This window comes from Sorghum bicolor, chromosome 8 (genome assembly GCF_000003195.3).
Source record: "Sorghum bicolor cultivar BTx623 chromosome 8, Sorghum_bicolor_NCBIv3, whole genome shotgun sequence".
In the NCBI taxonomy this organism is placed as follows: Eukaryota; Viridiplantae; Streptophyta; class Magnoliopsida; order Poales; family Poaceae; genus Sorghum; species Sorghum bicolor.
Window position 1 is genome coordinate 24,529,767 of NC_012877.2, and position 17,185 is coordinate 24,546,951.

General features: G+C 39.8%; 1 long non-coding RNA gene across 7 annotated transcripts; it reads left to right on the forward strand.

Moving 5' to 3' along the window:
• On the forward strand, positions 8,760-12,277 carry LOC110429814. Of its 7 annotated transcripts, XR_002446983.1 has the most exons (5): positions 8,760-9,197; positions 9,295-9,450; positions 9,880-10,407; positions 10,531-10,607; positions 12,040-12,277. It is a non-coding gene; the product is annotated as an uncharacterized LOC110429814 (long non-coding RNA). The 7 variants fall into 7 exon arrangements; XR_002446979.1 differs by having other exon boundaries at positions 9,303-10,407; XR_002446980.1 differs by having other exon boundaries at positions 8,760-9,132; positions 9,295-10,407.

Genomic DNA, 17,185 nt, shown 5'->3' on the forward strand with positions numbered 1-17,185 from the left:
AAGCCCTAAGTCTAATTAGAGGAGAGGTATTCCTTCGAGGGCTCCTCTCAACTCTATGATGACTTGTCTCGTCCAGGGGCCAGGGGGTCTGCTTTTATAGTCCCCTCAGGTGAACGTGGGCCGTTGGATCAAACCGACATTGATTGAATGGTTATCCTTGATCCTTTAGGTCGGTGGAACGTGATCCGCGAGTTTGGACGTGATTGGGCAGAACTCTTGGGCGGCCGCCCTGCCCCCGAGCCGATCGCCTTCTCGTTCATTCCCGTGGCTTCTGGAGTCTTCTAGATGGTAGAAAATTGCACGGTGCATTAATATCTCTATGTAATCCCGACATGTGGGCATTTCTTCCCTATTTCCTGATAACCCCCTGTAGAAACAGATAAACAACAAAACTCGTATAATTCTGTCAGATCAAACCCTAATTCTAGGTCTTGTTTGTGTATTGATCCTTTCTCTTTTTTATTTGTTAGTTAAAATTGATACTTAAGAACCGTCAACAAGTACTAAGACAAAATCAGCTTCCAAACTTCTATTCTTGGTGTTGGGTATTCTTAACGTCATTACCAAAAGTGGACTTAGTTTTCTAATTCTGATAACGGCGCCAAAAATGCCAAACCTATCCCTCATACCACTTAAGCCAAGTTGTCATTCCCAGCATGATATGAGAGACGCGGTATGAAATATGCAATTGCTCATCTAAAAAAATAATAAATGGGATCTGCAAGCGCACAGATTAATACTGATGTAGCATTTTAACCGAAAAGTATTCCAGGTATCGTTATTTATATTTTTACCACTGGGAAGGGATTAGCAATCATCAATGTTGATTATAGAATGGAATATAAGATTGAGTATCTATCATTGCATATATAATTGAGAACAATTATCTATCTCTTTCATGCAGGGATAAGTGTCACATAAAGGATATATAAAGTAATGAATAGTGATAAAGATAATTAATCTAATCAGTATAACTTAGCCACATATAAATATGATAAGCACCTCAAATAGATATTCTAGCAAGTCATTAGCATGGAATTAGGATGAACTACAAGAATATTTCCTAAGTTATTCTCAACTATACAGTCTAGCATATCATAGTTAGTGCAATTATACTTAGCAATCATTGCGAGACAGGACTACGCCCATGCATAGTGATATTATCAAGGAATATGACAAACATCGCAATCTCTCCCCTGTAATAATGTTGCTCTGCCAGCCCAATACACGAGAGGGGGACTATATAAGAATCAATGGAGTTGTCACTACCACGAACTACCCTGTGATCTGGCATATAGGGTACAATCGCAGATAAATACGGTATAAACACCACGCCTACACAATATCTATCATTTACCCATGGATCCGATGGATAAACGCTATACGATCCTAAACATGTATATAAATCCAATCTAACTAAGCAAAGTATATAACTATGATAAACTAAGAACAATATAATTGCGAATATAAATAAGTAGAGCAAAGTCATAACCAATATATTGAAGTAGAACAAAGTCATATTCATAATATTGAAGAACAAAGATGAACAATTGAAGAACAATAGAGGATTACCAAGAATCTTCTTGACAGATCCGGAAACCTATCAAAGATTGACTCCTTCTAGTTCTAATCATATGTAGCTATGCTAATCTAGATATCTAATTGATGTGGTGGCTCTAGGCTTGATCAGAGGCTTCTTATCCCTTGATGAATAATGAATTAGGGTTGAGAGGTCCTCTCCTCCAGGGGCCAGGGGGTCTGGTTTTATAGTCCTTCCAAGTGAATATGGGCCGTCGGATCAAACCGACATTGATTGAACGGTTATCCTTGATCCTTTAGGTCGGTGGAGCGTAATCCCGAAAGAGAGTCCTGATTGGACTCCAGAGGGGGGTGGGCGCCCTGGTCCCTAGGGCGGGCGCCCTGGGCCAGGCTCCGTTCTGCCTCCGCTTTGTTCCCATGGCTTCTGGAGTCTTCTAGATGTAAGATAATTGCGCGGCACGTTAATATCTCTATGTAATCCCGACATTTGGGCTTTTCTTCCGTATTTCCTGATAACCCCCTGTAGAAATAGACAAACACCAAAACTCGTGGAATTCTGTCAGATAAAACCCTGAGTCTGGATGTTGGTTGCATTTGGATCCCTTTCTTTGTTTATTTGATAATTAAATTTGATACTTAAGGACCGTCAACAAACTCCCCCAAGCTTGCCTCATGCTCATCCTTGAGCAAGGATAGTCTCAGCGATGGATCAGAAGTTGTTGTAATGCCTTTAAAAATTGACGGTACACATGCTTTTAAATAAGATCTCATCTCTAAGTTAGAGTATACTGTCAAGACTTAAAACTTATTCATTTTACCTTTCACCATGGGACTTGTAACCGTCACTTCTGTCTTGAGTAGCTAAAAGATAGAACAGTCTAGTCAAGTGCCATGTCTCTTATTCTTGATCAGCTATAGCTCTAGAGTTTTTGCAGGTTTTCAAATAAAACTCAGAGATTCCTTGTATGACTCTCTCAGATCTCGCTTTTGTGGTATTTCTGGATCCTTACCAAGGCAGTGATGGTATACGCCTTCTCTCAAAATATGTAGTATTTGTGGTATAAGGCATAGTGATATTGCCTTCTCTCTCACCCTACTCTAATAAGGCTTTAATATCTGGAGCTCATAGGTGGGAGATAAAGTATAGATACTAACAAGACATTTATTGCATAGTCAAACCATGGATCCAAAGAAACAAGCCAATAAGTCAAATTAAGATGTGCATGTTTGGCAAATGAATGGTGTATGGTGATGATGGTGGTAACAATGGTGAAACCCTAATTCTACTTTTGCTATTTTGAGGGGATACATACCTTTCTTGCTCTTTGAAACTTTTGGAGGTTGAGATGCTCTATATTTTCTTTTTCTTTCCACTCAGGTGGGTATTTTGTACCCCTAATTCTAATATCGGACACTTATCCATTTTTACCTCTCGTCTCACTTTTTCTCTTCTTTCGAGGTTCCGGGCACTTGCCCCTTTTTATTTTCTCGTATCTTTTTTTTCTTTTCTCTCTTTTTTTAGAGCACTCATCTCCTGAAATAATATAGCAAGTGGTAGTAACCAAGATAACTTGAGCATTTATTTCACAGGGAAAAAACAAAAATATTTTTTTGGCTATTCTCTCCTGGATTAGGAGTAGAATATTTTTGGGTGGTTCTAGGGATGGAAATGGATGGATATATGTGGATGGTACTTTCGGAGTAGAAGTAGCATATGTGAGTGAACGTGCAAGTAAATCTTGATTTAACCACATGACAAGCTCCTAAGGGTCTACACAGCTGGACCACACTCAATGCTCATAAGCAGTAAAGTAAATGTGTAGCTCAAAGTCTAGCAAACATGTATATATGGCTGTGGTAGGAATTTAAACTCTCATCATACAGGAACTCATCATGCAATATTTTAAAGGTTTTAAAAGATAAAATTCTCCAGAATTCTAGCATCTCTAGGAATAGATAAACAGCAGCTCAACCTTCCCATATCATATCTGTTAACAACTTAGACTTTAGATCGAGTTTTCTTCCCACAAGTTTAGGTTTAGAGCAAGCTTTAAGTTATAACAGTTATGTCTAAACTTGAGAGAGAACTTCAAAATTTTAAAATTAGGCAGAGCAACTATTCATCATATCCATGCTAGAGTTTCATTATTAAGATTCAGTTTAGCATAGCTAATTTATTTATTTATTAAACACACTAAGCAAAAGATATATATAAGCATAAAATATTTATTTGGTTTTTCATAGTTATGTATATTTATATTTTAATATAGTATAAGTATAAAGATAGATAGAAATACTTAGCGGGATAAATGGGGGTGCTCTCCCCCGAGCTGAATTTTGACGTAATTTCTTCTGATGTAGCTAGCAGGTGGCCGAGGTGTATTTGAAAGTCGGCAGTACCCTGACAGCGATTAGAATGTCCTCCGTCTGTTAGTCTTCTTGATCCTGAAACTCTGTGGAGCTCAAATAGACAACAAAGCTTTGTGGAACTGATTAGGTGTTAGCATAAATATCTAGCCTTTATCATGTCGAGCCTCCTCAATAAATATTACTCTTTATTTTTGTATTTTCATTTTTATAGAGCAGAAAAATATTTATTTTATTTTTATGCCACCACAGTGAATGTACTTATGGGTTTTATGCCACTCGTATACTCACATGGGGCTTACTGTTTTTTTACATTTTTATTTTCTTTTTTTAGGATGGTATGAACATAATTAACTAAGTAAACTATTTTAAATAATCGAAAGGGGAAGGATAACTACCAAGTTTATCTCTTGGCAAGGCGTTCGGAGTTTTTAAGTCCTCCGAACGGGACTCTCCGTTTTCTTAGTTGTCCTGGGATTCGTTGGATGGCGGAGTCGGTGCTTCCGGCGGCGCCTCTTCTTCATGTATAGTTATCTTCTCTCTCCACACCTGACTTGGCGCTACGGTCTCCTCTGGATAATTCTGTTCAAGCTGTATGTCTTCTGATCTTATAACTTTTCCTTCGTAGTCTGCCCATCTGTCCTTGATGATTTGCCTCCTCTGGTTGCGGTTGCGTCGTTTTCTTCTTGTCCTGACCTGCTTAGAGTCTTCAACGATATAGTTAGGGTCTGTAAAATAGCGGCATACCTTCTCTGAGGGGAAGTGCATATGGACTTCTCCAGTTCCAATGTAGATAATTGCTATAACGGTGCTGAGGAACGGTCTTCCAAGGATGATGGGTGGATCGTATTCGTCTTCTCCCATGTCAATAACCTAAAAGTCTGTGTAGACAAAATGATCGTCTATTTTGACAGGGACATGAGTTACTATTCCTTCAACCTCTCGAAATGTCTGATCTGCCATCTAGAGTTGAATGTATGTTGGGTTTAAGGGCATGGTTCCGAACAAGAGTCGATAGGTGACTGCGGCCATTATGTTGACGCCCGATTCGGTGTCGCAAGTCGTATTGTAGAAGTTGTATCCATTTATGGAGCAATAGATGCTTGGCATTCCTGGGTCGTCCTTCTTGGTCAGAAACGGTGACTTAAGTCAGTGATCTTGTCTTTCATGAACTGCAGTGACCATCTTAGCTGACTCGGTCCACACTTGCTTGTTCCTGTTCCTCCTGTTGGTCCTCTTCCTTGGTTCATGTCTGGATTGCTCTAGGATTTATGTAGTCTTGTTCCTGAAGGAAAATGTCTCCTTCCTCCCTTTGATGTAGAAACTGATCTTGGAAGCACTAGCATAGATGACAGCTCCCGAGGTGTTTAAGAATGGCCTCTCTAAGATGATGATTGCTCTCTCATCATTACCGGCCTCTATCACAACGAAGTCTCCTGGGGCGTACAAGGTACCAACTCAGACATAGAGGTTCTTCAATATTCCCTTTGGAAAACTTATCGTCTGATCTGCAAACTGCAAACACATGGTTGTTTCTAATAAAGGATATGTAAAGAATTTTTCATAGAGTACCCTGGGCATCATGTTGACACTAGAGCCACAGTCGTAGAGTGCTTCTGGGAGGTCCACCATGCCGATGGAGATCGGGATGACGGGGCGTCCTGGATCGCCTCTCTTGACCGGCAGAAGGTCAGTAGTAACTTCAGTGACGGGGTTACTCCAGTAGTTACCTGCGTCAAACATGTCTACAAGATTTGCAGATTCTAATCCTTCCGGTTGTGATGGTATACCGGGGTTAGTAGCAGGAACAGCAACATCTATTTGATTTAACTGAGATTCAATCATTTTTATTAAAGCTAATTTGATTCTTGATGGCAGTAGAGAAATTATCCATTCTATTATTTATATTTTCTAGCATTTTATCATTAGATGCCAATTTCTTAGATAGGTTATCCATTAGCTTTCCTTGATTAGACACTAACTCTCTCAGAGGTGGAAAATTATTATTATTGTAAGAATTGTTACCTTGATAATTACCTGAGTAGTTAGGCCTCTATTGATTCCAACCTTGATTTTGTTGAGGACGGTTGTAGTAGTTGTTGTTGTTATTGTTGATGTAGTTCACATCCTCAAGCATCTTAGGGCAGTGATTGCCTGAGTGTCCAGTATCTCCACACTCCTCACAAGTCATGTTAGAGTCGTAGATGTGCATAACTTCTTTCTTATCTCCAGCTCTATCATGGAGCTTCTTCATGAGCAGGTCAAACTTTGCAGACAGCATGTCTACCTCCTTGAGCTGATGCATACCTCCACCTTTCTTGCGTGTCTGGGTCCTTGTTGACGGTCCTTAAGTACAAAATATAATCATCAAATAAATAAATAAAAGGATCCAAATGCAACCAACAACCAGACTTAGGTTTTTATCTGACAGAATTCCACGAGTTTTGGTGTTTGTCTATTTCTACAGGGGGTTATCAGGAAATATGGAGGAAAGACCCACATGTCGGGTTTACATAGAGATATTAACGTGCCGCGCAATTTTCTATCATCTAGAAGACTCCAGAAGCCACGGGAACGAACGGGAAGGCAATCGGTCCCGGGGGCAGGGCGCCCGCCCTAGTCCTTAGGGCGCCCGCCCTCCTATTCTGCCCAATCAGGGTACAACTCGGGGATTATGCTCCACCGACCTAAAGGATCAAGAATAACCGTTCAATCAATGTCGGTTTGATCCGACGGCCAGATTCACTTGAGGGGACTATATAAGCAGACCCCCAGGCCCCTGGAGGAGGCACTCCATGATCCCTATTCATTATTCATAGACAGAGCAAAAGCAAGGGTTTGGAGATGAGAGCTCTCCTCTCATCTCTAAACTAGAGTAGATCTAGATAGTAGCGAGATGGAGAGCGAGGGAGGATTGGAGGAGAGGCCGGCCTGTTGGTTCTTCCTCCGGTTGTATTTCGCCATGATCAAGCTATAATCAAGCTTGCTCATAGGATGACTCTGGTAATCTACTTCTAATTCATTATGCAATTACTAATCATGTATGTTCTGGTTCACAACTCTTTTGAGTACTTCTAATCTATAGGACCCTATAGGTTAGAGTTGTAGTATAGGTGTAAGCGTGGTGCTTAGACCTAGATTACTTGTGGATATCCCCTGTTTAGCTGGATCGTGTGGTAGGCCGCGTAGGTGACAGTTACGTTGGTCCCCTGTAGTCCACCTCCTGTTAGAAGGACGAGTAGGGTTTATCGGCCTATGGATAAGCATCCTTTGTGGTGTATTCTTATCACGTGGTTCGTCCCAGACATAGACATACCCCTTTGAAGTAGAGAAACCATAGTTATCCTCTCTATTCTGCTACCATCGACCATATACTAGATTGCTCTACTCTCTATTCCCATATTATCACCCATTGTTATCTTACCTTTAATATTGTTCTTATTCAATTCTACCATCTTTCTTATTTACACTTATCTATCTATCTTGGTTAAGTTAGAGCGTAGTTGATTCCCCCGTTTCCCTGTGGATACAATAAACCTTTAACCGGGTAAAAGCTACAACGGTATGCGTACGCTTGCGGATTTATCTGTGTGCGTATAAATACCATAGTATACTCTTGTGCCATGCTGGGGATGACAACCTAGTATTCAAGTGGTGTTAGCAAGTGTCAACAAGCATTTTTGGCGCCGTTGCCGGGGAAACGATTGCTGAGTTGACTACGAACTAGCTTTATCATTTTTCTAAAAAAAATATATAATTAAAAAAATTCCTTTTATCCTTTGCCTCAACTCTGCTAATCTTTCTTCTTATCTAATCCTTGATCTCTGGTCTATCATGAATTCAACCATGTCTATCTATCAGTTTCATAGACCTACGGGCACACATCTCGAACCCCCCAAAATCTTCAAAGCCTATCATAGCATCTAGTTTTGAGATAGACCCCGAATACATAGAATTTGTTCAAAAACAACCTTTCTCAGGAGAAAGTGAGGAAAACCCATACACCCACCTAAGAGAGTTTTATCGAGTCTGTGACCTCCTTCGCATAGAAGGCATGTCCGATGAGACCCTTAAATGGAAGCTCTTTCCGTTCACTTTAATAGGAAAAGCTAGACATTGGTATAAACTCAAAGTAGGGAGTGTTCATGGAGATTGGAAGGAGTTACATAATAGTTTTCTTTTAAAATATTTTCCAATCTCTAAAGTGGCGGAACTTCGGCGTGAGATTATTTCTTCACTACAAGAAATACATGGCTTTTTAACGTTTTTAGTGTGACAATTATAAGAACGTTACTATATCATCCATTTTGTGACATTATATTTTAGGCATAGTGACTTAGTGACAACTAAAAGTTGTATGTCACAATAAATGTCATTTAACAAGTCTGATTTCATCTAGTGACAATATTTTCTATGTCACAAGGTCTATTTGTGTGTCACAAATTATTTCATTAATTTTTTTAAAAATACTATCAGCAATTTCATCAAAGTTTGGGTAAATCTAATTCATATAATCTCGTTAAAGTTTGGGTAAATCTAAAAAAATTCGACGCAAAAGAGTTTTGAACCTAGGATGTCAAAACTGCCACACTAAGGTGCTTAACTAGTTGGACTACGATTTGTAAGTATTTTTTATTTCATTTTTAGTTTTTTTTACCTCTGAATGCAGGATGTAGGAGAAAAACAAAAGACACATAGAAAGCATAAAATTAAGGTGTACACTTGATTCGAACCTTGGACCTGTTGCTCCAAATCAGAACAGCCTAACCACTTTGATGGTTTTAATCTGGTGCAAGATGAAACATTTTTAACTCCTTTCTCTCTGCAGACTCGACGTAGGAATAGAACTATCAAAATCAGCCAGTGTCATCCCCCAAACCCTAACTCAACCGCATAGAGTCTCCACCCCCATCAGCCGCCACCGTCTCATCTCGCTCTCACACCTCACGGACAGCACCCAGCCTCGCTCTCCTCTCGGACCCTCTTCAGCACCGTCGCAAGCTCACGGGGGCACCACCCCTGCCGCAGCCGCCGTCATCGCCGCCGCGGCTGCCGTTCCTGCCTCGGCGAACTGAGGCGTGCACCCCGCCGCCGCCGGCGCGAGCCACGCCCCCACGTCGTCCTCAGCTTGGCACCTCCATCCCAGTGGCGACCTGGGCTTGGTTCTCCCCGCCGGCGAGCTCTGACGATGCCGGTGACCTCAGCTCGCCCCTTCCTCTGCCTCCTGTAAGTGACCTAGGCCCCTTCCTGGACAGCGCCCCCACTTCCTCCGAGTTTCTCCTCTCCTTCCCGTACGGTGCCAATCCTCTCTGGTTCCTCTATTTTACTAACAAAATCACGGATCTGTACATTTTATTAACTGAATCACGGATCTGTAATTTGCTCTAGTGGAACAGCAGGTTGTCTGAGGTGTACAAGAAGAAGGTGCTCCTTGGACTCTGCCCTGATAAAAGCTGCACCATCTACAGATTTTTGCCTAGCTGCTGGTTCTCTATTCATTCCCCATTCTGCCGTGTCGAATGCTACTCCATTCAGGGCAGCAAGGTATGACATTTTTGTTGACTTACTAGAGGTGGACCATTTTGTAAACAGTAGAAGAAAACTATGAGACAGACTGTGGAACCGAATATCTCTAGTCTAGCATTTTGGCCAAAATTGTGTATTTCAACTTAGCTTCTGTTAGCCATGAATTGTGTGTAAAATGGCATGACCTGTTGATAGATTGTGTGAAAAATTATTTCATTGTGCACAGAGGGAATTGAATATTTTAGTCTGCAGAAATATTTTTGACTGACAAGCTTGCTGTTTTTCTTCTTGCTTTGAACAGGACCTCCGGATAGGTATTAGTGGATTTAGGATTTATACCCACATAAAATAACTTCTTTGATGCTTATATCGGTCTACTCTTTGACAGACCGTCCGCTTTACTTTCTTGTGTTCTACATTACCATTAATTTTTTTTTGTTTGACTAGAAATTAAGCTTCTTCTAATGCCTGAAGAAAAGACTATATTGGATCAGCACAAGACCCCTGACGTACTAGAATATCATCAGTTATGGTCTTCCAGGTTGTCTGTATAAGGATATGCAATGTTTTTGTTTTAGCTGATTTTAATTTCAATCACTATGCCAATGCACACTCTGATGTCATGCTTTTACTTACTGGTGGATGGGATGCTTCTGGAACGGTAGAGTCCTCTACTTTTGCTTAGTTGAATTTGAGACCTATCTTTTTTTGTGCAAAAATGCAAATATGCTTGAGCTTGGGACATATATTGGATAAGAGATTACTAAATTGAATTAGAAAAGTTTTCTAATGAACAGAAATGCAAATATCCTCTAAATACCTTAACCTCTAATTTTTCTGTAATCTAAAATATATACATTTTTTTGGTACCAACAAAATATGTATACTTTGGTTCTTTCATTTGTATTACCAGATATCACAGCAAGAGATGCAACAAGGATGATGAGTTATTTGCTTATGTTAATTAATTTCTGGGTAACCGTTCTCATCCCTTATTTCTGTGTGTTTTCAAATGGTTTATGTGTTGTTTTTTTATTTTCAGATGGTATACTGTATCTAAACTCATTTTATTGAAGACGACCTTTTTTCCTTTTGCAGAACCTTAAGGCCTTTGCTTCAGCGGACTTCGACAAGGAACTTGGAGGGCAGTTTTTGTTTTCAGATCATGACAACATGTAAGTGGCATCTATGTCTTTCATTTGCTGTTATTTCGTAGCATTTAACTTTTTAGTTTTGAATGATGGCCTTAGAATAATTTCGATGTGTTCTGTAAGCAATTGTGGCATGTTGTGTACACTACATGTTAATATTTGTGATTGTATATTATGAAAACATTATATGAATTTACCTGATATAGTTTTTATATGAATTTTAAAGTATGACACCATTCTTCACAAAATAATTACTATAACTTAGTGCAGGTCCTAATCAAAGTTGTTGAAAATATTCAGAAGGGCATATAAGGTGCTTAATGTAGAAATCAGTTGCATTTGGCTGCGTGTGTGGGGTGCAGATTGGTGGTAGTGGTACTATTCCTTTTGTTTGTGCTGATTCGGAGACCTACATACATCTCATTCTAATTTCACAATAGATTAGAGAGTGTTACAAACTCAAAGCTTTGTGCGTTTTCTTCGTTTAAAGAAAGACAAGGAGCCCTTCTTGTGACCCAAGCAAAATCTTATAAAATCTTAGAAAATAAGAAGTACAATCACGTATACTGTTACGTGCAAATTTAAAGAAAGACAAGTTCTTCTTGTGACCCAAGCAAAATCTTATAAAATCTTAGAAAATAAGAAGTCACACAATCACGTATACTGTTATGTGCTAATATTTAATCTTGAATATACAAAGGAATGGAATGAAGATATCATTTGTCTTGTTACTATGAATGACCTCACCCATGAACCGTTAACCAAAATCCATATACAGTTGTTTTATAGCACTAGATTCATTAAATTTTTTGAACCATTGCATTATCCTTTCAGAATGTTATGAGTGTGAGTACGTTTCTTGGCGATTGGAAATCACTACATACGTAAGTAACTTAGCAAAACTTACCGTTTCTTAGAATTAGAGGTTAGATAAAAGTAAAGTCCAATCATGACCTTTGTTATTATTTCTTTTCTAGAAGCATATATGTCATTGCCAAAATATAAATGGTTAGATTTATCCAAAGTTACCTCTGTAGTGTTTATGAAAGGTGCATGAACATAGTAGTAAAGGAGAATTATGATCTGTAATGGGATGGTGAGAGTAGTATGGTTGAGTAATTGAGTTGTTAAATCTGTGCTTTTATTGACTAGTTAGTATCTTTTTATATTTACCAGCTGCTATGTGTTACCATACAACCTTAGGATTAAGTGAAATCAAGTTGGTGTGCTCTATGTCAAATTAGGATGAAATTTCAAATATTGCTATGATGGTGCTACTTTGTCATGGTCATTGGTTCTCGACTTGGATTGTGACATTCACCATTTGATTCTGCTAAAGTAGCTTCTGCCTGTGGAGAATCTGCTTCTAAGTTTTCAAGGTTTTTTTACTTCTGGCACCTTTCCATGTAACTTTGTTTAGACTGCATTAGTGATAAATGGAACCTTTGGTTTTCAGGTCAGAATGAGCTTAGATGTACACTGGTGCAGGCAAGAGGATCAAAGTACTCATGGTGGCTATTTTAGAAAGTTTTTGTTATGCAAGCAAATCATATGAGTTGTATTGTGCGAGCTACCCTCTTAGTTTTGTAGCTACTTACATGTAGCTTGCTTATTGCTTTTGTATTTCCTATAAAAAATTGTACAAGTACAAATGTTGATGGTTTCAATGAAAAGATGACCAATATTTTTGTCAATTCTGAGCTTTCTTTCAATTTATGTGTATTTCATGAGCGTGCCACAAACATATGCGCATGAATAATGGGCCATAAATAGGCTACTGACGTGTACTAGAATTATGATGGTTGTGACATTTTTTGTAGTGTTTGTGACATTTTTTTCCCTGCCATGTCAGCTGCCACGTGGCAAGGCCTATGATTTTGTGACAATAAACCAATGTCATATGCTTGTGACATGAACCAAACAAATGTCACATAATCAGTTTATGACGCGGGCTTTTCCACGTTTTGGTTTTTTTCAACTTGATGTCACAAATCTTAATTTGTAACATAAATTCCATATATTGTGACGTAACTAAACGTTAAAAAGCCATGTGTTTCTTCTAGTGCTTTTAGACAACTGAAAGAAGAATCTCTTGGCAAATCATCGGACCGCTTTATTAACCTTACTCTCACTGGCCCAAATCTTTCTATTCCACAAGAAGTTCTTCTAATTCACTTTTTTGAGGGCCTTAGTAGGAAAAATAAGCAAACCCTTCATACAGCTTCCGGAGGATCTTTCCACCACCTATCCGCTAGTGATGCTTGGAATTTGATTGATTTAATGAGCAGAAAGTCTCCTAGCTTTTATATCCATGAGAAAGAGAAAGAACTAGTTCCTAGACAAGAAGAAGTTTCGATAGCCAGATCACAACCACTTCAATTCCAAACTTTAGTTCTCCAAGGGAGGAAGGAATTCCGACCTTAAATCTTTCAGATACTGATGGTTTAGACATCTGGTTCCATAAGAGACCTTCAAGTAGGGATAATTCAAATCCTTGCAATAATGTTTCTCTTAGAGAATGTCCTGGTTCCTTTTATTAACAAGTCGAGGATGACATATCAAGTGAAGGAGAGCTAAGCCATATAGAAAATTCTATCAGCTCCCCTTTCCTGATCACAAGTTCTAAATGGCTAGAATGTGTCGAATGGATGGATAAGGAAGAAGCCTTAATGGATTCTGACTTTGGCTCAATTTCAAATGGTGAGTTCTTGACTCCCTTTGAAAATGGGATTCATCCAACTATAGAAGAGGACATAAGTGAGACCAATCCAGGAGAAACTCTGAACATTCAGATTGGAGACGAAGATAACATTAAAGAGCATGGAATTTATTTCATAGCCACTTCGTTTACTCCATGCTCATATGCAACATCTTCCCAATCTATTGGTCTCTCCGACGTCACCACACTTGAGATCTCCAACCCCCTCTTCCTTTCTATTTATAAAAACTTTAAAAGGGCGGTTGTCGATGCATATGTCTATAATAAATATTGCAGATCTCGTTGAGTTGATCTTGATATAGGTCAGTGTAGGAAGGGAAACCACTTCGCCGATATAAATTGATGGTTTCCCAAGGACAAGCTTAGTGTCTTGAAATAAGCACTGATCAGATTGTAACATGAGCTTTTAATTATTTGCAACATTACCTTGTGTATTGAGCATATAAAGATAATTGTAAAAATATTCCTTCAGGTATTCTTGTCACTAACCTTTCCAGAATTGGAGCAAGAAGATTAGATGAATGACAAGCACAAGGTATGTCCAACCAATCATCATACAACATTGAATTAAATCCAAACTTGAAATTTTGCAAAATTCAAGCTTGGGTGATACTTTACATAAAAACATCTTTTGCCATGTTGCTATGTTGGTTGTCCCTACCTTTGAGACATGCTCAATTTGTTAAATACTAATCACACTACTTCATCTCCACTTGAGTAGATCTCTATAATTGCCATCACGCTACCTTTGTTTATCCTAGTAAGTGTTAGTTTGGAAGTACTGCACATACTTCTATTGGCTTTTAAATTAAGCATGGTGCTTAGGTTAAACAGCCTTCCATAATCTAATTAGACATGGAGTCTAGTTCGGTTATTGAACTAAAAACTGCTTGTGTAGACATTCACTACACCACAACACCACATCGCCGTCAGACATCTAACGCTAAAACTTTTTTTTATTGTTGGATGATCTGACGCTAAAGATGATCAAGAAACTATCTAACGCTAAATCCATATTTGGCGATTGAATGTCTGACGCTATATATATTCATCTATAACGTTGAACTGTCTGACGCTAAAACCATATACACCATTAGTCTGTCTGACGCCAAAACATATGGGCCCCAACACACACTTTCTCGCGCCCTACCTTATTCAGCTCCCGCGCTAATTTTGGTCTGGCGGCACACAAGTTAGAAACCCTAGGCCCTTCTGCCCCCAAATCCCAAATCACTCGCCGCTGCCCCATCCTCATCCCTTCCGACCGCGCCGTCGCCCTCCCTTGCGAGCCCAATGCCGTCGCCCTCCCTCCCTGCCTCACTCGTACCCCAAAGTCTCCCAGCGCCGTCGCACTCACCTTCGCAAACCCAGAGTCGTCGCCCTCCTCACGAGCCCAGCACTATCACCATCGCGAACCCAGCGACGTCGACCTCCCTCGCGAACCCAGCGCTGACGCCCTCCCTCCCTGCCTCACTCGCACCCCCAAATCTCCCGCCCTCCGTCGGATCCCACCCCACCCAAGTCATGCTCGCTGCTCTCTTGGAGCACGGACAGTGAAGGACGCCCTGGAGCAAGTGATGGCGATGGTGGAGGACGTGCTTCCTTGAGCACTCGACGGTGGAGGACGCGCCCCCTGAGCTCGCAACGGTGGAGGACGCAACTCCAAATCTGACCGTGCCACTGCATCGCTGCTTCTTTTCCTAGTAAGCAACCCATTGGATCGATTGCCTTCACAATGGAATCCGTTCCATAGAATCTATTTAGCTACCCTGAGATCTGAAAATGAGATTTTTTATTTTGCTGTCCATCCTTCAGTTTGTGTCTGCAAATATAGCTATATAATCTATAACTAAATTAGAGCAGCACCTTAGTCGGTGATGTAGCCTGTGATGCAGCCAACTAAAAAATGCTTCCATTCGGTAGTATCTATTTGGCTGGCTATTCTGAACACTGCATCAGTTTGTGTATGTGAATATAGGTATGATCTATGAACTGAATTGGAACAACACTTTAGTCTATGATGCAGCGAACTAAAAGAATGTGATGTGATGAAGCCACCCACCCGCTAAAAAATCAAGTGGACCTTAGTTTGTGATTTGGGATGCAGCCAACTAAAAATGCAAATCCGTCGAAGTCGCAAGTCGCGGCATTATTCGCACAAAAATCGCGCGCTTCGCGGCTGGTGGGATTTGAACTCGTGATCTCACTCTCACGCGTACCTTCCTCTACCACTACGCCTCACACTTACTTGTGTATATAATGGATCCATACTTGATTTATAGTGCAAGTCCACATTATATGTTTTGAGGATTGATGCTCTTGTCCAGGTTTTGAATGGGGCTCATGGATTAATGTTAACATGTAACCAGCCAGTTCCCATATTTTGATGTGAATATTTATCCTTTCCTGTTGTAGTCATTAAATTCGCAGTGGTTGAAATAACTCTGGGAAGCTCTTCATATTGTGTTTAAATTTGCACTGATTGGGATTTCTTTTCCTAGCTTTAGCATGTTTTTCTTTACTAATACCATTCCAAAAATAATCCAGGGTCTATATTTTAAGCCTGAAACTATTCTTTCCAGTGTTACAAGCAAAATATAATTTGATTTATTCTTTCCAATTCATTTCAGCTCATTGGTGAAAGTACTGTACGGAGCTAGCGCACTAAACCCAACAAGTGCTCGACATCGTCCTCTTCTCAGTGCTTGCAGCCAACAGCATCTAGTACTGCAGGTACACGCCTCTGCCCTCACAAAGACTCATGGATAAATCATGGATCAATAGTGATGCTAGATACACAAAGTCATACTTACAAGGGGTCAACAGTTTCCTAGCTTTTGCTTTTAGAAATTCAGCGGTAGGGGACAAGATACTATGCCCTTGCAGAAAGTGTGTTAACTCGTTTTGGAGAGACTCGAGTGATATACTCGAGCACTTGATATGTGATGGGTTTCTACAAGGGTACACAACTTGGAACTTACATGGGGAAGCTAGTTCCTCTTATGTGAATACCGACAATGGTGATGATGTTGATCTTGTGGAAGAGTCTAGTGAAGAGGATGGCATCTCTGCATTGCTTAGAGATCTGGCTGGTGGTTTAGATGATAGAGGTGATTTCGAGGACAATAGTTCTGTTGAGCTTCCTAAAGAGCTAGTTAACCTCCAAAAGTTGGTGGAAGCCAATAGTCAACAATTATTTCCTATTTGCAACAAGTACACTAAACTGCGTTTCCTGATTAGGCTACTTCACATCAAGCTCCTTGGAGGATGGACAGACAAAAGTTTTGACCTTATACTAGATCTATTTAATGATGTCTTACCTGTGGGTTCAACACTACCCAAAAACTACTATGAAACTAAGAAATTGATTAATTCCATTGGACTTGGGTACATTAGTATTCATGCTTGTGAGAATGATTGCATTCTATACTGGAAGGATCATCAAAAATCTGAATCATGCCCAAAGTGTAAGGTTTCACGTTGGAAATCAGCTAGGAAGAGTCTAGATGGGAAACATGTGTACAAGGTTCCTAAGAAGGTTCCTCGATACTTTCCGATAAAGAAAAGGCTCTAGAGATTGTTTCTATGTTCTAAAACGGCAAGTCTAACAAGATGGCATGATGAGGAGAGAACAAAAGATGATGTTCTTAGGCATCCTGCAGATTCTCCTCTTTGGAAAGACTTTGATCTTAAACATCCTGAGTTTGCTAAGGATAGCAGAAATATACGTCTTGCATTTGCAACTGATGGTTTTAATCCTTATAGAACCCAAAGTATTAGCTATAGCATTTGGCCTGGTATATGTATTCCCTATAATTTTCCACCATCAATGTGCATGAAACAATCAAATTTCATACTCTCTTTGCTAATTCCTGGAAAACAT